At 34.3% G+C, this 21,655-nt stretch overlaps 1 protein-coding gene and 1 long non-coding RNA gene across 2 annotated transcripts in view; both read left to right on the top strand.

The window, feature by feature from the left end:
* LOC129232388 (26S proteasome non-ATPase regulatory subunit 10-like) overlaps positions 1–21,655 on the top strand; it is a 165,181-nt gene that overhangs the window by 129,990 nt on the left and 13,536 nt on the right. The window lies entirely within an intron of this gene.
* LOC129232393 (uncharacterized) lies at positions 8,631–21,491 on the top strand. Its single transcript, XR_008581348.1, has 4 exons — positions 8,631–8,674; positions 11,755–11,835; positions 19,178–19,291; positions 21,411–21,491. It is a non-coding gene; the product is annotated as an uncharacterized LOC129232393 (long non-coding RNA).

Genomic DNA, 21,655 nt, shown 5'->3' with positions numbered 1-21,655 from the left:
GTTCGATTCCCAGCAGCGACACTCTGTAAAAATAAAAATAATTAAATTCGCAGAAATATTCAAAGTCCGGAAATAAAAAATCAACCTCTCAATAGATGGCGCCACCGACGTTAAACATAGCATAAGTTAAAACATAGCAACAAGTGTTGCCAACCGAAAACTAAAAACTCTGGTTGTCATGACAACAAGTGTTGCCATTCCAAAACCGAAACTCAAACAAGTGTTGCCATCCAAAAAGTAAAAACTTTGTGGATACCATGACAACAAGTTCAAAATATTCTAAGTCCGAAAACGCGGGAAAAATATCTAAAACGCGGGAAAAACCCTCGTCACCTTCTACGGGTTCTCGCGGCGGCCCCGGTCGTGGGGAGGGTCAACCCCAAGGTCGGGAGGGGGTGGGGAGGAAGTGGAGGAGGCGGTGGGAGGAAGAGTGGGAGGGGGAGGCGGTGTTAACACCGCAACACCGCCTCCTGTTGCAGAACTCTCATTATTTCCCTACTACCACTGACAATTTAAAAATTTCCTCGATACTAGACTCGAAATAGTCCTCCTTCGACATTATGGAGAAAAGAAAATACTGTGTCAATTACAGCGAACTGCATGAGATATATTTTTACGGTTTCCATTCCATGTGAAGCAAAAAGAAAGTTTTGATGAGAGTTTCATTATCGCTTTCTGCAACAGAATAGCTATTCATTGAAGCCCATTTGCCCGTCGTCTTAACAAAAGTATTTTCTGCTTCGCACGAGATGGATATATCATTTGAAAAACATTCCAATATTTTAAACTCAAATCAACAAAACAAAACTTTTTCCAGCTGTTAAAATAATTAGTTAATTCAGGGTTTATTATTCGGTAAATAGGGGTTTTTGCCTTCGTTTTAGTCGGGGAATGAGAAAAATTCGCTAAAACGGGGAATTCGTTAAAAAGGGGTTCGTTAAATCGGCGTCCGACCGTATTCGCTTACTCTGTTACTTATTGCTGGTAAATGTGTGACTTCGAGGTTGTACCATTCGTTTTCTGTGCCATGGATCTGGTGATGTGGATTGGGTAAATACCCAGTGGGTAGGTAAATATTTTTTGGGTATTTACCCAAGGCCTGGGTAAATACCCTAAAACTGAGTATGTTACAAAAAAATACAGGAAGTGAATGGACATTTTTTTTAAATCTAAATATAAAATAATTGGTAAAACTGATACATACGTATGTGTTACACAGTTAATAATATTTTTTTGTGGAAAGACTTGATGAAATTATGAAAGAAACATATCGTGAGCCAAAGAATCTTTCTTTTCAATGTCATAATTGGAGAAGTATAAGCAATTCAGTGATTAACTTCAGGATTTCAAAATCTCGATCTAGGTTAGTCATATCCAAAATGAAAAAAAAGGAAGCAGGAGGGATGTTTTCAAGAATAAACTGAGAAGTTATTAAGACTATGATGTTATTTATTTGTTTTATTGCTGTTTAAGTGATAATGTGGCAAGTATAGAAACAGCAAAAAGAAATCAAAATATTGTTTTCTGTTGCCTTGCTCATTTGCATTTGCTCCCCGGTACTTCTTGATGAAACTTTATTAAAACTATTTTTAATACACGCCATTAGTGATGTAGAGTGGGAAGGTAAAAACCCCGGTTTTTACCCTCCTGTCCGAAAGTGTCCAAAGCTATATTTTGGAAAAATTGCATTCTGCGAGAAAACATTTAAAATCAGAATAAAATGTATGTTCATGTCATGTTTTAAATTGAACATTTGTTCAATGAGAACATTCAACTTGTTTATGCAGCTGATTTTAATCCGGTTACACAGAAGTTGAATTCTTGATTGAAATTTCAATTGCTATATGCGTGAGTTTATTTATTTATTTTTTTTGATAATAGTAACTGAACTTCCCTATGTTTATGCATGTTTTTAAATGAAAGCCGAGTTGGCAAGGTTTTTACCGTCTTGTTCAAAACAATAGTGTCCAAAATGGATGAAACTATTTTTTGAGAAACTGGGGCAACGACACCAGTAACAGACAAGTGTCCAATAATAACTGACTGTTGTAAGTTTGGATTTAAATAATAAGAATTCTTGGCAGAAAAGAAAAAACTGATGTTGCCGTGGCCCATGAATAGGGTGTAACCGTCTAGTGTTATCCAAGTGAATTTTATGAGCCAGATGGTATTTCCAAGGCAGTGGTGGAAGGTTATGAACAACTACCATGAGGTCATTCGTGGTGTATGTTCATTTGGACTTAACAGGGTTTTTGATCTAAAAATAAAGAACTTTTTGAAGAGAGAGAGGGGGGGAGAACGCTGTCCATTAGTCATCCTTTCCTCATCCTATCTGGTTTCATCAGAATTGTCTTACTGGGGGGTTGGTGTCTGTTACACAACTCTACCAACTGTTACACAAGGAAGTTTTTATGTTACAGTTATTGGCCATTTTTTTAAGTAAAATATTTTTTACGCAGTGGTTGCGGCACCGACCATCGGAGCTGGATTCGGCATCCGACCTAGAAACTTGCGCATGCGCAAATCTGACACTTTCAACGGATTGACACGCCTCCTTCGCTTCGCGTGGCGCGGCGGTTCCAACTAGCGACGTCACTAGTTCCAACTACTTCCGACCATGTGCGTGCGTGCTTGGTTCGTGTAAAAATGGCTAGCATCATGGAACGCGGTGCGAGTTTCAAAGCGTACATTGAATATTCGAAAACTGTTTAAAAGAGTTCAAAATGAATAGCTCTACGGATTTCCTCCCTAGAATTTCGCGCTCGAGGGCACGAGTCAGAGTTCGGAAAAGAATTCCTGCCGTATTGTACGACCGGCGGTGACACGCATCGGTTAGTCGCCGTAAATCTACCTTAATTCTTATTAAATTATCGCTAAATATAGTTTTTCACTGGAAATTCATATTAAGTCTCATATTATACATCCGACCTCCATAGAATTTCATGAGGTCTATTTGAATCATGTCCGACCCGAAGCAGCGGTACTCGAGGGCATGGGTCGATGTATCGCATCGAATAATTGAATTATGATTTGAGCATAATTACAGATCGTGTATGCCGTTTTAATATCTATATTAATTCCAGAACTATCATTTCGCTCGGCGTATATATCCTAATTTGCGTAGTCGGCCATATATTACTCGTCCGACCGCTTAGAATGTCATTGGGAAAGAATCTTAATTTGTGTGGTCTGCCATACATAATTTGTCCGACCGCTTAGACTCATTGGGAAAGAATCTTAATTTGTGTGGTCGGCCATACATATTTCGTCTGACCGCTCAGCATGGTCATTGGGAAAGTATCTTAATTTGTGTGGTCTGCCATACATAATTCGTCAGACCGCTTAGACTCATTGGGAAAGAATCTTAATTTGTGTGGTCGGCCATACATATTTCGTCCGACCGCTCAGCATGGTCATTGGGAAAGTATCTTAATTTGTGTGGTCTGCCATACATAATTCGTCAGACCGCTTAGACTCATTGGGAAAGAATCTTAATTTGTGTGGTCGGCCATACATATTTCGTCCGACCGCTCTGCATGGTCATTGGGAAAGTATCTTAATTTGTGTGGTCGGCCAAACATAATTCGTCCGACCGCATAGAATATCATTGGTCGGCTGTTGAAATTAGATCCCGCCCATCGTAACGCCCCCTTGGTCGGGTTCATAAAACAATCCCGACCCCAAGGCAGTAATTTCTACTCTGCGCATGCGCAGAAGGAGGTCGGTACTTCATTGCATTTCCGGCGGTCGGTGCCGCAACCACTGCCTATGTTTTTTACGGTTTCCATTCCATGTGAAGCAAAAAGAAAGTTTTGATGAGAGTTTCATTCTCGCTTTCTGCAACAGAGTAGCTATTCACTTGCCTGTCGTCTTAACAAAAGTATTTTTTCTGCTTCGCACAAGATGGATATATCATTTGAAAAACAGTCAAATATTTTAAACTGAAATCAACAAAACAAAATTTTTTTGGCTGTTAAAATAACTGGTTAAATCAGGGTTTATTATTCGGTAAATAAGGGTTCTTGCCTTCGTTTTAGTCGGGGAATGAGAAAAATTCACTAAAACGGGGAATTCGTTAAAAAGAGGTTCGTTAAATCGGCGTCCGACCACATTCGCTTACTCTGGTAAATGTGTGACTTCGAAGTTGTACGATTCGTTTTCTGTGCCACGGATCGGAAAGGGATGGAACTCGACTTTTAAGCCATCGAATCATTGAACCCATGAAGCGATTATTTATTCCCCCATTTTCAAGGTGCATTCTTTTAACCTGGGGTCGGCAAAGTTTTGCACACGACGGTGAAAACCTCCGAAAGTGTCCAAAACTACATTTTGGAAAAATTACATTCTGTGAGAAAACATTTAAAGTCAGAATAAAATGTATGTTCATGTCATGTTTTAAATTGAACATTTGTTCAATGAGAACATTCAACTTGTTTATGCAGCTGATTTTAATCTGGTTACACAGAAGTTGAATTCTTGATTGAAATTTCAATTGCTATATGCGTGAGTTTATTTATTTATTTTTTTTGATAATAGTAACTGAACTTCCCTATGTTTATGCATGTTTTTAAATGAAAGCAGAGTTGGCAAGGTTTTCACCATCTTGTTCAAAACAATAGTGTCCAAAAGTGTCTGAAACTATTTTTTGAGAAACTGGGGCAACGACACCAGTAACAGACAAGTGTTCAATAATAACTGACTGTTGTAAGTTTGGATTTAAATAATAAGAATTCTTGGCAGAAAAAAAAAAAAACTGATGTTGCCGTGGCCCATGAATAGGGTGTAACCGTCTAGTGTTATCCGAGTGAAAATTATGAGCCAGATGGTATTTACAAGGCAGTGGTGGAAGGATATGAACAACTACCATGAGGTCATTCGTGGTCTATGTTCATTTGGACTTAATAGGGTTTTTGATCTAAAAATAAAGAACTTTTTCAAGAGAGAGAGGGGGGGAGAATGCTGTCCATTAGTCATCCTTTCCTCATCCTATCTGGTTTCACCAGAATTGTCGGTGTCTGTTACACAACTCTACCAACTGTTACACAAGGAAGTTTTTATGTTACAGTTATTGGCCATTTTTTTAAGTAAAATATTTTTTAAATGAACATTTAAAAACAGACACTTTTGACATTAAAAACCACCTGTCCTGTCCTGAACCAGTTTTGGACAGTCCGAAACCCAACCCTGTTTTAACCTTTTCAGAATCAGTTAGAAAAAGTAATGGGAGGGGGGGGGGGTGTTGACGATTGCTTATTTAAATCCTTGACTCTTTTGATGCTTTTGAAACATTCTGAGGAATTAAAATGTTTGAATTGTGATAAATTAATTTTTTTAATGTCTGTAATGAGGACTCTGTTTGAATGTTGTTTTGTATCTTTTGATTTTAATTGCAGGATTCAGCTGAATAGAAGGAAATTAAGAACTTGGCAAGATGAACTCTGTAAGTTCGAGTATTTTTCTCTGAATATTTCTGTTTCAAAGAAAAACTAAATTTTCCGTAATCTAATGTTTTGAAATACTCTTTTGTAGAGGTGCCCACTTATTGAATGCAATGCCAATGAAATTTTCAGGGGGGTATTTTCATCTTGGGGGAGGGGTATCAATTCTCTCAGCTAGACAGAATAACGTGATAAAGTTTGAAATGAACTCTTCTTGGAATTATTTTCGCTGTGCATCAGCCAAGTGTTACTCAACTTCTGTTCATTGCGCCACACCATTGCGGAAGGCAAAATAATATGAATCATAGACTTTCACATTGGGGGATTTCGCTCAGGGTTGACCGGGTTGGACCCAATGGGTTTTTTTTTTTTTGAAAAAACCCATTATTTAGCCAACTTTTGGGGTTTTTTTAAAAAATTTTCTGAGAAGATTTTAAAAAATTATTTCATTCAAATATTTTCACAATTAAACTTCTTTTTTATTTGTTCTTCACCACAGACAATGATCATAATAATTGAATTTTTAACTTTAGTAGTATTTCTTAACTCGTAATGGCATTAAAAAAATACTTAAAAGATTTTGAATAACTACATTTAACTTTTTTCTTTCACTGGTCAATAAATAACTCAAATTATCTTGACTAAGTCCTGTCACTTCGGATTTTCTCAATATTTGTAGATTGCACAGAGGAAACTACTCTAGCTAAAAGGCTTTCATGTGAATTATTTTCTGCGAACCAACCCATCAAAAATCTCGAATAAACAAGATATATTTTTTAGAAATTAACAGGTTTCACAAACGGTTGGAAAGAAAACCAAATAGGATGAACAGAATTTTCATTATCTTACGAAAAAGTTTAATATGTCTTACTCTGTATACAGAAATGGAAAAACAGGCAACATAAAATTCAAAGAAATGTCTTGATTAAGCTGGAATCCAGTAAAAAGGGATTTCAACTACTTGAGGTTCTACAGTAGTTTTGCTTAACAAAATGAAATACAATAAAGTAAAATGCAAAAAAAAAAAAAAAAAAAATGTAATTAAAAACGAACAATAGATTTATCACTCCAGAAGTAACTTTGCCTTAACTGTTGGTAATCATGGAAATTAAAGAATCTGAAACTTCACCATTCTTGGTTTTTGTCGTCATTTATACTTTTCTTCAGAAAATGCCGAATTTTAACTAGTTTTCCAGCTTTCTTTACCCCAAGACAATTTTTGCGCTTTGTCCATATACTTATGCTAGAACATGCTACAAGTACACCACATTTTTCCTAAAAAAAAGACAAAAAAGACCCACGTTTCTTTTTAAAAACTCAGCTTTAGTTGGGTTTTATTTTAAAAAACCTTGGGTCCATCCATAGGCTTTAAAAAAAAAAAACGGGTTTTTGCTAACCCTGATTTCGTGTGCAGGTTAGCTGACGGGATGACTTTTCGCAGAGTTCGAATTGAAAATGTAATTTCCATTACTTTTAAAACATTTTTAAAACTTTAGGAATTGTCTCCAAGAAGAAAAATAAACTATTTTTCTAACAGATCCAGACACAAATTTGGTTTGCCTTGCCGACCCTTCATAAAATTCTGTATTGTACAAGCGGCCACTTTTAAGTTCTCAAAACTAGACCTTTTACAAAACTTTGCTTGTAAAAACAGTTCTTTCGTCACTTTTGAGCCAAATCGTTGCGGTTGAACGAAAACCAACAGCTTTCAAGTCATTCCGAGTGCAAGTCTTTTAGATCGAAGGGATTTCAGATTAGAGTTGTGACAATTAAAATATGCCGTATACGATCCAACAGCATTTTTTTTTTTTTTTTGAAAAATGCCCAAAAATTAGTTGTTTTTTTTCACCGAAAGAAAAACGTGCACAAAATTTCCTTATCCCACAAAATGCAAACCAAAAGATAAAAAATTGGATCCACCCCTGAAAACTTCCTTACATCGAGAAGCGTCGGGGAAATTTTTGGTGTCGAAATCTAGGTTCCTTTGTAGTGTGGGTAAAGAGTTGGGGAGCAATACTGCTGCTCAAATTTTGACTTTGAGTGGCAGTTCTGTAAAATTGAGGAGCTGTTTTATGACATTTGGTAAAATACATTTTTAACAAGTAAACAAACAAGTTGTAAAAAATTTTCAACAATGACTTCAGTTGTTATCAGGGTTTGTGATTGTTTAGATTTTTATAAAATAATAAAAAAATTGGGATTTTTTTATTTAAATCAGATTTTTTTTTAAAAACTGTTCAAATATTTGTAGATATTAATTACTTTACATACATAAACATAATAGATTTCATACAATAGATGAATCCATTCAACTTACTTTTAAAATTAAGATAAGTTCTCTAACTATTTAATACATTTTAAAGATTTATAGATATGTTATAACGCGTAGATAAGATGTGATTTTGTTTTATGCGTTGCTTAAAGATAAGGTTTCCATTATCATGCACATTTTTAGTGTAAAAAAATACGTTGAACAATTACATTTCTGAACTATATTAGTCATGGTGTATAAAATTTTTATTTTGTTCTAAACTGTAATTTTGGAGTAAAAGCAATAGAGAGTGAAAATCTGTTACACAGAAAGAAGGATCTATGTCGTTTAGCCTGCTGAAGTTAATAAATTATAATGCAGTGTCGTTAAATTTAGAGCAGTACATTCTAAAAATGCAAAATTAATTTATAAAAGTAAAATCAAAGTGATTTTTATTAATGATTTTGCTACACTTAATTCAAATCAATAGATTTAAATCAATGAATTTTTTTAAAAAATCACTTGATTTAAATCAAGCTGATTTAAATCAACGGACCCTGGTTATTACCACATTTCTTTTACAAAATGAAAGAAGTGGTGCAAATGAGCGATTCTACAAATGCAGGAATATTTAGGATATGACACTTTCAGAAATTAAATGTATAGCATTACAAGAATGAAAACGATCTGCTCTCTGTTTAATAAAAATGGTCATCCAAAATCAAGCTCACTGCATCTATCTCCATCTAGTTTTGTCTTTCTCATTCCAAAAGTATTCACTTATTTATTTTTTGCATCACAAAAGTTTCGATGCAATCTACGATATGTCACCGTCTTCCACATTTCCGTTTCGAATCGCAAACTGCGATGCGATGCGGCCCATTCGATTCGTTTCTCATTCAAGCCGACCGATGCTAACGGTCTCCATCTTTCTTTTCAGAACGAAGAAGTGGTCTGCGCCGTTTCGAGAATTGTGCGAGAAAATGTGAGTGAAACTTTTTATCTGCTCGTTTTCCCTTTAGCTGAACATGTGCTCACATATCTGCTCTGCCCGAGTACTTTGAGAAGGCTTTTGTGCATCATTGCAGGGTTTTTAAGTTAATTTTTTTTGTCTAAAAAAATGTGAGAGGTCTTTTTTTAAATAAAACATATTCCTAATTATATACCTTATACTGTATGCATATTATTTTTTTACACATGAGATTATGAGAATAATTTGAATTGCAAACCATTATTCTTAGTCAGAAACAGTATTTACGAAAATGTCTGGGGCTGCGTGTGTACTTATACTTGAAATGCAGGAAGTGTACTGGGTTCATCTTCCATTTTTTTTTATTGCATTAAGAGACTAGAAAAATATTTAAAAAGGAAAGAAAATGTGGATTGGAATATTTTCCATTGAGGGATGAAAATGGACGCTAGCCGCCGGTATGAGTCATCAAAGACGTCATTGGACACGCAGAACGTAAACTTTAGTGGCCAGGTGAAGTCTTGCTCCCCTTTTCCTTTAGGAAGCCTCATGTAATTTGTAGGAAACTTGCCTTCAATTACAACGCTTAGGTTTTCTTTGTGAGAAAAGATGGGAGAAGACATTTCTACAACCTTTGTTCTTGTAACCCTACCGAATTCCTCCCGAGCACAGATGAGATTTCGTCGACTCTGAGCAGAAAAAGACGCCCGTTGTATCCTTCTCTTCCCCCGCTCGTGTCTGTTGAAAACCACCGATCGACTTCACTTTTCATCAATTTTCTTTCGTGTTTTCGTCATTTGCTCTTTACTTTTTCACTCTTTAAACCAGGGCGCGAAGATGAAGGGACCCATTGGAGTTTTTGCCGAAATCTCGTAGTCGCCCGTCCAAAGGACCGGTTTTTCCTTTTTCTACGTTTCTGCCCCTGCGGATGGGGTGGACTGGGGCACGACCATGTTCTGGACTCTTTTCTTTTGTTCATATGAACCTATTCTTCGTTAATGAGACCCTAGTGTGACGATGAAGCAACATCCTGCCGCCATTCGAGTCTCGGATGTCTTCTAGTCTTCATCCGCCTTCGACTGGATCATTCCCTGTTCCCGACCGATGAGTTCCGACAATGAAGAGACTGCGGTCTCCGGATGGGATAGCATTTCAAAATCGCGCCTTGTCTTTTGCACGTAGTTTTTTCTGCCTTAGCTCTGGCTTAAGGGCAGTAGCTTGCTGCCAAACATACTAAAATAGTTCAGTCTAAAATAAAAGTTTTTAAAGTATGATTATTTTAGTGAAATTAGTTCTAAAATTTGAGGGACAAAAAAGCTTCTTTTTTGTATTTTCATTCGTTTTAAATTTAAAAAAAAAGAGAAGTGTCAAATTTTTACAACATATTTATTAGATGCTTTCTCACCACACGAGTGCTACCTTTTTTTTATTGCATATTCCTGTGGCAACCCTGTTTTAACTACTTTTGAAATAATAAAACGTTTTGAAGTTCTCCCAACAGTGAGTCTCATGTTCAGTTTGAAATGATTTGAATTAAATGAGAAAAAAAGTGTCATGCAGTTGCGATTAAAGAATTAGAATTGTTTTGTTGGGTGGGTCGAGGGTCTTTTTTTTTTCATACATTGATGACTGGTCTTGAAAAAGCTATTTCCAACATTTTCTTAACAGCATTCATTTTTTATTTGTTTATTATTTTTAATTTTTTTTTGCTTTTTTATAAAGCATTTGTACTCATTTTTCGTTCAACTCATAAATGGATCAATCATTATTGTAAAATTACTTATTGCAGTAAAAAGGGAATTATACGAACATTAAAAATAAATATTATCAAAAGATATTTTTGGTAAGAAAGAGAAATTACTTTTATAACAACAAAATAAAATTCAAGATACAATATTATTCTCCACCTAAAAGGTTAGTGAACTTAGGACTGGGTGAAATCACAAAACAAAATTAGCCAGGTTTGAAAGTTTTTCTTTTGGAAGATTATTATAACTGAATTTGCATTTATGTAAGCCGAAAGGACCCTAAGACCTTTTGGTGAACTTAAAAAAAAAAAAAAAGAAAGCTCTGTAGTAAAAAGCAAGTTGCCCTAGTTCAACTTGCCAAATGTCTTCAGTTGTTAATTCAATAAAAGTGCTCAAGAATTATCACAAGTCAAGGTTTACTCTTAAGGATAGGAGAATAATGCATTTTTTTTTCCAAACGTAAATTGGTAATTTTTCTCTACCATGCTGTAGCATCAGAAATAGAACTGGTGTTGCTTTGAACACGTTTTAAGGCATTGACTATAGTTAGGCATCAACATTTCCGACATATATGTCCTTTTAAGCTTAATAGGATTTAACTTTCATCAGAGAATTGATTTTATGTCCGTCCTCCTGCAACTGTTATGACACTCGGCCAGCTCTCGTTATGACTCGGAAGAAAATGACACATTGTGTATGTGTTTTTTATTTTTTAAATTTTTTTGAAATGAAATTTCACGTAACAGTATATCGCACACCTAATACAACGCCGCCACAAGTCCAAAAATGTCGATTTTGAGTTATATATACAGCCAGGTGCTTCTGCCTAGTGCAAAACTTTTAGCCTTGTTTTTGAGATGTGTCAGTGTGTTACTATAAGAATTGAAGCTAAGACGCATCACATTTCAAATGATTTTTCTCGAAAAGTAGTTTTTGCAAATGGGGCGGTTTTGTAGGTGGTGTGATATGTGCTAGCTTTACAGTTTACGAAATAAAGTATGCGGAAATTTTATTTAAGAGAATGACCACGGAAAAATTAAATTAAAGCTGTTTTTTTTTTTTTTTTGAATTTTGTCTGCCAGTTATGTCAATTCATTATTGTGCATTGTCCAATGCGTGTGAATGATTTTAGAAAAATTAAAATGAAATCACTAATTTACTTTTTTCGGTAAATCATTTTTTTTTTTAAAAAAGTGAGTTTAATAGAGGTCGTTGGATGGGAGAAGCAAATTCCTAACTGAATCAAAATTGCGTACAATGTGGCGGTGCATTCGCATGAAATCAATCTTCGGCGTTTCGTTCCGAATGTGTTTTCCCCGTCTTTAAATTCCATCTCCTTCCTTTTAGGCCGAGCTACGAGAGCAGTTGCGGGAACTCCCCGAGAAGACTGCGCTCGAGATAGAGGAACTGAAAACGGCTCTCGGCAAGGTAAGGATTCTCCTGATTCCACACTCTGGCATTGTGGGTATGAGCGTAACCATCGAAACTAGGATGGCCTGCGCAAGGAGAAATGAGTCACCAGCAGAAGATCCACTTCTTTCGTCCTTTTCGCCTCCCCACTCGCGGTGATACAGTTCCATCATAGAAAAACTTCACGAGTCGTCATATTTAAGATAAATAATGACGTGATTTAAAATTCTCACCGAGCCTTTTGTTAGTTTCCACTATGTAACACCTGTCGCATTTCTTTTCTTTTCTGTTTTTTTTTTTAATTATTATTATAAGTTTTTCATTAAATTAGCACATTTTGAATTACTAATTTACAGGAAAAAGCCTATAAACTACTAGTTTCTTACTTGAAATTTGTGCAAGCAATTTAAAATAATGCTAACGTTATGAATCAAAAATATTACATTGATACTTAATTATATTTCATTTTAGCAAAATAAAAACACATTGAAGCAAACTTGTAATACTTAACTAAAATCAAAGTCGAATTATTTTATATATTTTAGAAATTGTATTTTAAGACAGTACAAAATGAGACTTCTTGTAACCATGGGATACTTTTTTTTTTTAATGAAAATAATAGAATATGGTGCTGAGGGGTTAACATTTATCTGTTGTTAAAATTTGCATCGTAAAATTTATACATATGGTATCAGCATATAAAAAAACACAAACATCAATTATTTATCACTTGACAACAAAGCATTTTGATTTTTGAAGCAAATACGTTTGAGCATTTCTACGCATTAATCAAACGAATTTGCTAGATTTATTAAATATATTCAGATATTAATACTTTTAGAAAAAAAAACTGCTTTTCATCTAAATGAATATGCAAAATTATACTGATTTTTTTGTAAGCAGTATGGATTCCTTGCCTCTAAACTCTGTAAACAAAACATTAATATATTTTTTAGATTGTTTACCTAATAAAATATCTATTTATACATGCATAAAAAATATGCATGTATAAATAGATATTAATATGCATGTATACACATATGTATGTGTGTGGGTGCTTGTGAGCATTTGTAATGTTATGAAGTAACTATTTTTCCTATAATTAGGCAATTCTCTGGCAAAGTGTTAGTTTGAACCCCTATTTTTCAAACTTCAAATTTTCACAAGTGGTGCAGTTAGGCAGTTTTTAGAAAGATAACGTATGGCTTTTTGTTACACTATAAGTTCACAAAGCATCTTCATTTACTTTAGAGATATTGAGAAATAAATTGGAAAATTCGAACAATTTTGTGAATGCATTTTTGTTTCAGATTTCTTTGACTTTAATTCATATATCAATTGATTAATCAATACTTCATTAAATTGACTATCTAAAATCAAAATAAATATACTAAAAACATTAATTAAGGGGTCACAGTGCCTTTCAAGCAATTTTTTTTTCAATTTAAGTAAATTCTATTTTTTGTTGAAACCATAACATGCTTACTTACATTGTAATCAATAATTTTTTTTAAAAAATTTCAAATATTGCTTACTTTTTTTAAAAATTCAAAACATTTAGGAAAATTTCAATTTTTTGAAATCTTTAAGGCTTTTTTGTGTTTTAAACTAATATAAAAAAATCTTTTTGCTAAACGATCACAATCATCATCTCTAAAAATCTGTGCATTCATTTGCTTTTGTGTTTACTAGAAAATTTTCTGTGATCAATTACGGAAAAAACCGCAATTTTTTTCAAAAAAATTTGGTTTTTAAAGGTATAACATGCTCTAAACATTTGAGTAGTTAGGGATTCTTATGACACGAAAACACAAAAAAAAAAAAACGATCTTCGAGAAAAATCAATTTAAAGTTTTCTTTTTGCATAAAAACACATAGCGAGCGTGACCCTAAAACCATTCAACCCTTTTTACATATTTAAACTAAAGCAATGAAACTTTTCCCTTGTGTTTGGACTAGTGTTTAGTTTCGAAATAAGCAATAATTTTTTTTTTTGATCGTTTGGTCATTTTTGAGGTACTTAAAGTATTGAAAATTTTTAAAACATTAATTAACTAATTTTTCTGGTGAGATCGAGTTTTGATCAAACTAAGTAAATAAGACATCCAAAATTTAAAAACTTAACTTAAGAAACAAGCATCTAAAATATTAGGAATAATTCACTAATAGGATATTATATCAGTCTATCTTAACTATCCACAAGCTATAACTATTACTCTGGATAGTAATGAGATAGATAATAATGATATTTTAACGTATTTCACCTGTCAACACAAAAATTCTGGCTACTTTCGTTAAAACTTTAAATAATTTGACCAAAGGATGTAAGAAAAATGTAAAGGATGTAAAAAAAAAAAAAAAAACACACACACACACACTTTGTTGAAAATTAGAATATTTAATGCATTGTAAAAATCTATTTTAGATCCATTGTAAAAGAAAAAAATATTTTAGTTTAAAAATCTATTTTTGTTTAAATATTTATTATTATTACTATATATCTATAATCATTCACTTTAACTTTTTTTTTTTTTTTGCTGTCAAGGTATCAACAATAGTGTCAACAAATTAAATACAAGCTCTTTCACAACGCTGAGTAGTTTTTAGTTGAAGTGAACGAACATTTGTGTGCAAAATTATAAAGAGTAATAAAGAATTTGTCACATAAAATACAATACAATTTAAGCAAAATTTGCTAGTAAATGAAAGCTGGAAAATTTCCAGGAGCTATTAAAAAAGTTGCATTACACTCTTTTCGTTTAAGTATGCGCATGTCGTGTGTGTCATATTATATTTCCATGTCCTATTTAAAAGGATCAAGTTATGAAATATATCTTACCTTGCTATATTTTGTAGGCTCAAAATGTTTCCTTTTAATAGCTGTCAACTACTTCTTTTTCAGATCTAAATCCGTAGGGAAGGAATAGACGCTAACTCTGGACCGTTACGATAATTTCTTTTGCATCCCACTACATAACACGGTGTAGGCATAATTTATAACTTTTTAAAAAAACACTTTCACATCCCAAATAAGTAAAGGCAAACTGGAAAAAATGTATGTCTTGGCAATTGTTTTTGCGATAAATCTGAAGCCATCAACAGCGATCACAATAATAACACATTTGTTGTCAAACAACCGTTGCACTCACTGAGTTTAAATCTTCTCTTCTCTTTCTCCCCTGTGGGATAGCGGGGTTTGAATCTTCTGCTGATGACTCACGCCGAAGCCTTGAGGGGCTGCGAAGGCCATCCTAGTTTCGATGGTTGTGGTATGAGGGGGAGGGTCAGGTGTCCTGCACCTGAACAGACTCGACTTCACAACACGTTTGAGGAGTGGCAAAAATGACATTCCTGATCCTTATTGGGGGGGGGGAGGGGGCAAATTATGCCCAACCCTGAAAAGTCCTCCCTGGTTGGTCCCACCTACTGAAACCTGCTGGGTTAATGTGTACCGTATTTATTTATTTGAACTGGACTTATATCCAGCAGTTTTCTTATTATCCACATATTTTAAAGTACTGGTAATCTGATTGCAGAAATGAATTTCCATTATGTAAAGAAATATAAGCATAGTAACATTTTTAGTTCAAAATGTTGCAACTCATGAAAATGATCACAGACACAAAATATGGAAAGTTTTTAAATTTAATAAACATTTGGGGTTTTTTCTTACAAGTAACTTTTCTTTAAATTGAAAGTCAAAAAAATATTTTGTTGTTTGGGAAAAATAGTGACATGACTCAAAAAAGAAAGAAAATAATGTTTTTAATTGATAATACTTTTTAGCCTACTTTCCCAGTAAAAGTCGAAACAAGAAGAAAAAAGCATGAAAGAAGGCTAATGCATCGTTAAAATATCGTGAAAAACAAAAAAAAAGTCAAAAATAAATAAAATAATTAAATAAATATCGAAAAATTAAAAATTTGGAAAGTAGGGTATTGAGATGGGAAAATGTCTGTTGGTCTGTCTGTCTGTCCCCCCCCCCCCAATAACTTTTGAATGAATAGTCCGATTCGATTGGAACAAACTTTTTTTGTTCGAAAGATCTCGGCGAGGACACCTCATTCCCATATTTCACTTTTTGATTTGAACAATTTTCCGTTCAATTTTGAACAGTTCAAATCCCTTAACATTAGCATCTACGGGGAAACTGAAAGTCAATGTAGATTCCTTACTTGAAAGCGGATTTTTTTCAAACAAATTTTATTGGAAATAGCTCTTGATGCCAGACTCCGACTCCGAGAATTTAGGGGCATTTGACTCCGAATCCGACTCCTTTGCCCGACAATTAATCGGACTCCGACGCCCCGACTTTGACTCTGACTTCATAGCTTTGGCAAAAATTTATACACAGAGGAAAAATGACTGACTCCGATTCTTAAATATTCGACTCCGACTCCTTTATCTCACAATGAGATTGACTCCGCCTCCGCAGCTACGTTTTTAACTGTGAAGTAATTATTGTTGATATGACTTGTTTTTATTTTCAAGCTAAAGTTTTAATTTAGGTGTTCAGTTTTCGGCTGATAAACTCGAAGTCATTTATGTTTCTACACAAAGATATGCACAGATGATTTTTTTTTTTTTTTTTTGACAATGAAAAGTATTTCTTTAAGTTTACATTTTATTGTTTTTATTTATTTTGTTAAGTGCATTAATTCATTTAAAAAAAATATTTTTGGCAACAGGAGAAAAAGAAACTATTAAAATAAATATGATGTATTTATTTTAATAAGCTTATTAATTTTAATTATTATTTTTTCGTTTTGAAAGCTGTTAAAGAATTTTTTTTAATGGAAAAAAGTGTATTAGCTGCTTTGTTTAAAAGGTGCTGCTATTTTATTTGTTCGTTTTTTTTTTAACGCATTTTTTTAGATGAGTGAGGAATATATATTTTTTTCCAAGAAATTAGCTAAAAATATTTAAAAAATGTACTTGAAACAATTTTCGATTTTAGCTATTTTTGAGAATATTGATCAGGTACTAGTAAGTAGTATGGGTATACGGGAAAGTAGGCTCGAATAGTTCTAGACGGAACTTCTTGTTAAATAAATGGTTCTGTTATTTGGAATAGAGGCACACGTCGTAGATAGCAAAGTTGCCGGCGGATGGCAACTTTGATTCCAATCGCACTCCCTCTTATATTTTCCCTTTTACATCAAAACAATTGTGGCAAAATATTTCACATAATTTGAACAACGGCGGCCGATTTGCATCGGAAAGTGTGAACCAGCACTTGTACAATTGTCCGAATCGGAACAACTCGAAATGTACTGGTACCCAAAGAACATTTATTTAAATTAAAACGCATTTAGGTATCTGACATTGAGTCTAAAACTTATAATATTCTTTAACTAACTGTTTTTTTTCTGCATTTTGTTTTTTAATGTAAGGTAAATTTTAAGAAATTCTAGAGCTGAAAAATACAAACAGCCAAAAGTACGTAATTAGAATTAAATAAAAATTTTTGTTCTCCTGCAATATTTAAGCATCCCACATAGTACTCAAAGATATGGATTTGTACTAGTTTAAGTTACTTATTTTTTCAATGTACAGTGAAACCTCTATGAACGACCACCTCTATACAGCGACCACCTCTATTAACGACCAATTTTTCATGGCACCGATTTTCCCCCGTATATACCTAATGCTAAAATACCTCTGGGAAAGACCATCGAAACCTCTCACAACGACCGGCATATCGACAACTTCAGCTGTAACAAATGCTAGGAATTTTTCGTTAGAAACCAAAAAAGAGAGAGACAATAAATGAAAAGCAATAGAACATTTAGTTTACACACATATCAGTCTTCTCTTGTTAACAAAAGTGGCAAGAAACCAGAATAAGGGATTAAAATCAATTCTCCTGTGGTTTCAAACACGTTCCTTTCTTGTCTTCTCCTGTTCTAAACCTCAAAAATGTCACAAGAAAGAGGGCGCAGTTTTTCGGACCCTCGAGAAGTTAAAAGGTATATCACCAGTCAAGTCAGGCGTGCGTCCCCTATCATTGAGGAAGGGTGATAAGAATAGAAGTTCTTTAAAGGATTGCTTCTTGGAATTTCTTGGTCAGAGGGGGGTTGGAACGGTCCAATCCTAGGTCATTAGAGTGAACAAAATCTACAGCTCATTCGCATAGCTAAAGGATTGGTTTCAGTTTTGCATTCGATCAGCACCGCAGTAAAAATGTCGAAAAAGCGAGTTTATTTCACGCTCGAGAAGCATATTGATGTTATACATTTAATGAAGGTGATGAAAACGCGGGGTTGACGGATGCCGTGCGACCGAGGCTGTCAGCTCAACAAACTCCAACAGAGATAGATAATCTTATATTGCACTCAGATTGCACTAATGATGAGGACATTAATAATTTATTTTTACAGCTAAAAGCTAAGTTAGAATCTAAAGTTGTTTCAGAGAAAACTAAAAGCCTGAAGCAGGCAAATCTCTTTACATATTTTAACGCTACTAAATAGTGTTTAAATGTAAAAATCATGTAAAAAGTATATTTTACATTAAAAATTTCAAAAAAAAAGACAAGTTTCTTTGTTTAAACATTCTTATTCTATTGTTTTTGATTACCCTGCAGGAAGAATATGAATAATTGCCATAGGTGCTATATTACCTTTGCATGTTAAAAAATGACCTAATGACCTCTAAGAGCGACCAACCTCCATTAACGACCACTTTTTTCAGGAACGGAGAGTGGTCGCTCCTGAGAGGTTTCACCTTACCATCTTTTAGGTTATTCATTTCCAAATGTTGATGTGAAAATGTGTTTGCTTATAATTTTTGAACTTGATATTTAAACTTGTAAGCCAATTTTCAAAAAAATAAATAAATAAATAAAAAAAAATAGAAAAATACAATTTTTTTGAAGAAAATTTTAAATTTTAGACCCCCTACTGGACATTGAAATAGTTTTTAATTTTTATAAATACTGCAAACTCCCCGATTTTGAGTCAAGGAAGTTTTCTCCCTTTTCAGTGGGGGGGGGGGACAGATTTAAAATCCATGTCTTGGGGTGGCATAGAGCTAAATTCAGCTCTCGTTTTGAGGTATGAAATTTCCTGAAGAGGCCGCTTTTTACTGTATTAAATTTTGTGAAGGGGCCGCAAAACGAACCCAATTTTTATCTGTATCGACCCATGGTGCTGATGCAATTTATAAATCTTCAAAGGTTGGTCATTGTTTTAATTCAACCCTGTTCAGGAGTTGGATTAAACGTAACTATTTTATATACTTTCAAAAAACGCAACTTAAGTGTTTAACTTTCTTTGATTGATAGCAGTGATGGGGGTGCAGCCATGAATTCTGCTGTGTGTTCCATATTTCGTTCTGATTCTTTACAAATCTCTTTCAGGCCCAGCGTGACCTTGAAATTTCCAGCACGAGATGCAAGGAATTGGAGGCAAAATTACGATCCCAGGCCTCGAATGCAGGCCTCCAAGAAGGGGAGACTGGCAAGCAACTGCAGGTACTGATTGCGATTTGTGAATATCTGTTTGTGGTCCAATACAACTTGTGATTCATGACAGAAGTCCAGTGTACAAAGGCTTAGATTGCGAAATGTCAACAGTGATCATGAGTTTCTGGAGGAAGTTTTTTGTCTTTGTGATACCTGCCCTTTATTGGTAAACAGCTCTTACGCTAACTTGGGCAGTGTCTGCTTTTCTCATTAAGTTTTTTTTTAAAAACTTCACCCCATTTCATTTCTTCTTCTCTTTTCTTACTTCTCCTCCTCTGTTGGCAGGCTCCCTCGAATTCCTTCCGATTCTCAGATACTGTCGAGACTAATTAATGAGTTGGACGTGGTTCAGTTTTAATTTTTTGATTAAGAGCTAAGGGAACTACTATTTACAATCCACACGCAATACTGATTCGAAAGGGCTTCTGGTTCTCTTCCCACAACAAACAGTCCACTGTTCTCTCGAGGACGCTAACAACTCGCAGTGCTTCGATTAGTGCTGTCTGGGTGGACAAAAGTCATGTTCGAAGTTCTCAACTTTGGTATTGGGATGATGCAAACAATAAACCAAAACTTGATACATAGTTATTTGTTTTTCTCTAACTCCCTTCCGTCACGTAAGTAATAAGGTTCAAAGGTACGTATCCGTGTGTAATAGAATAAATCAGCTGAGTTCCAGACATCGTTTCATCACACAAAATTAAACTGTTCTTAATTTCATATGATTTTATTGGCAAAATGGAATCTCTATTGACCGACACACTGAAGATGCTTTTAAATCATTTTTCAACTTGTAAATTGTAATCCCATTAAAAACGCAAAAGGTACGAAAATGCCGAGCTTCACTTCCACTGTAAAAAGTAGTGAAAGTTCAAGTCAGTTGTTTTAGTTAATGTTTTGTTAAGCGTCTTTTTAACAACCTATATGAAATACACAAATTATAACAATGGTATAATTGGAATTCTATACTACCTGGAAGTTGCAAACACATTCTATCAGGCGCAAAAAAAAAAAAAAAAAACTTTATTTCGATATTAAATTTTTAAATGTGTTTTCAATGCAAAAATGGCCCCCTTTACACGTTTTTTATCTTCGTTAATTAATGTCATCCGAAGAAGTAACCTAGTTAAGAACGCTCAATCAACTCTCTCCTTTCGAACACTTTTTTTTTCAAACTCAGTAAATCTGTTAAGGCGCTAGAGCGCCACAGACAGATACGCAGATACACAGACAGCTCAAACTAACAGGTTATAAAAATGAAAAAAAGAGCCAAGATCAGTCAAAGTGAGGTTCTGGGTAGAGGGTGTCACCGATAAAAGAGTTAAGGGGTATCGAGTTCCACAGCAGTTCTTCGAGGAATGCCAGATTGTTCTACTTTCGTCGAGTCATTTTGAAAACAATTTTTAACTTTCTTTGATACCGGATCTTAAACTTCCGGCGAGTTTTAATCGTCAATAAACTATTTTGAAAACCTTTGTGTACTCCAACTATAAAGCAATTTGCCACGTCTTTAATCCATTATGAAGGAAAGTAAAAAATTGTTCACATGTCTGTTTTGTTGGGATCATTTGTTTTTTGAAAGCTAATCAAAAGCTATAGTCTTTATTTTGACTTAACAGTCTTTATTTTTTTATTTATTTATTTTTTTTTCTAGTCCACAAATTTAGGGACAATTGAAAAAAAATAGGGAACTCAATGTTTCAACTATTTGTCTTATAATCATCTCAAGGTGGCGAATTCAAGCTTTAGATTTGCGAATTAAATTACTTGATGGATCATTTTTCACTTTAATGAAACTTTAACTATTGCTACAAATTCCGTTCTGTTAGAAAATTACACATTTAATTTTAAACATTAGCATCCTTGTTTTTGCAACGTTTGAAAAACTGTTTCGTTGCAATTTATTTGAGGAAACATTTCAAAATCGGGCCATGCGTCACAATCAGTCCGCGTAAAAAGGAAGCTTTTCAGATCTTAATAGCGTTATAACTATAAGGGGTGAATTCATAAAATTTAGGATTATTGATCTCAAAGCTCGAAATGGTCCACGTCAGGTAAAATATCCACTGGTAGATGCATTGCCTGATTTGCTGTCCATCCTAAGAACCCTGTGTTCTCTCTGTTCCAGGGGAGTGGCGGAGGAGCAGATGGGGAGCTGCCATCGACGTCCAAGCGTCAATCCCAAGATGGCGAAGTTGATCCTCCCAAGTAAGTTGTCTGTGGATGAAGTGACATTGTGCTGTCGTTCATTCAGAACGGGAAGGGAAGTCTTCCCTATTGTGTCACATTTGGAGATGTAAAAATTAAGGAAATTTTAAAGTGTTGGTAAGGAAAAAAAATTTGGGGGGAAATAGAAAAATAGAATTTTTTGTC

Source organism: Uloborus diversus, unplaced genomic scaffold, assembly GCF_026930045.1.
Source record: "Uloborus diversus isolate 005 unplaced genomic scaffold, Udiv.v.3.1 scaffold_12, whole genome shotgun sequence".
Taxonomy (NCBI): Eukaryota; Metazoa; Arthropoda; class Arachnida; order Araneae; family Uloboridae; genus Uloborus; species Uloborus diversus.
This window is presented reverse-complemented; position numbering and strand designations above follow the sequence as displayed.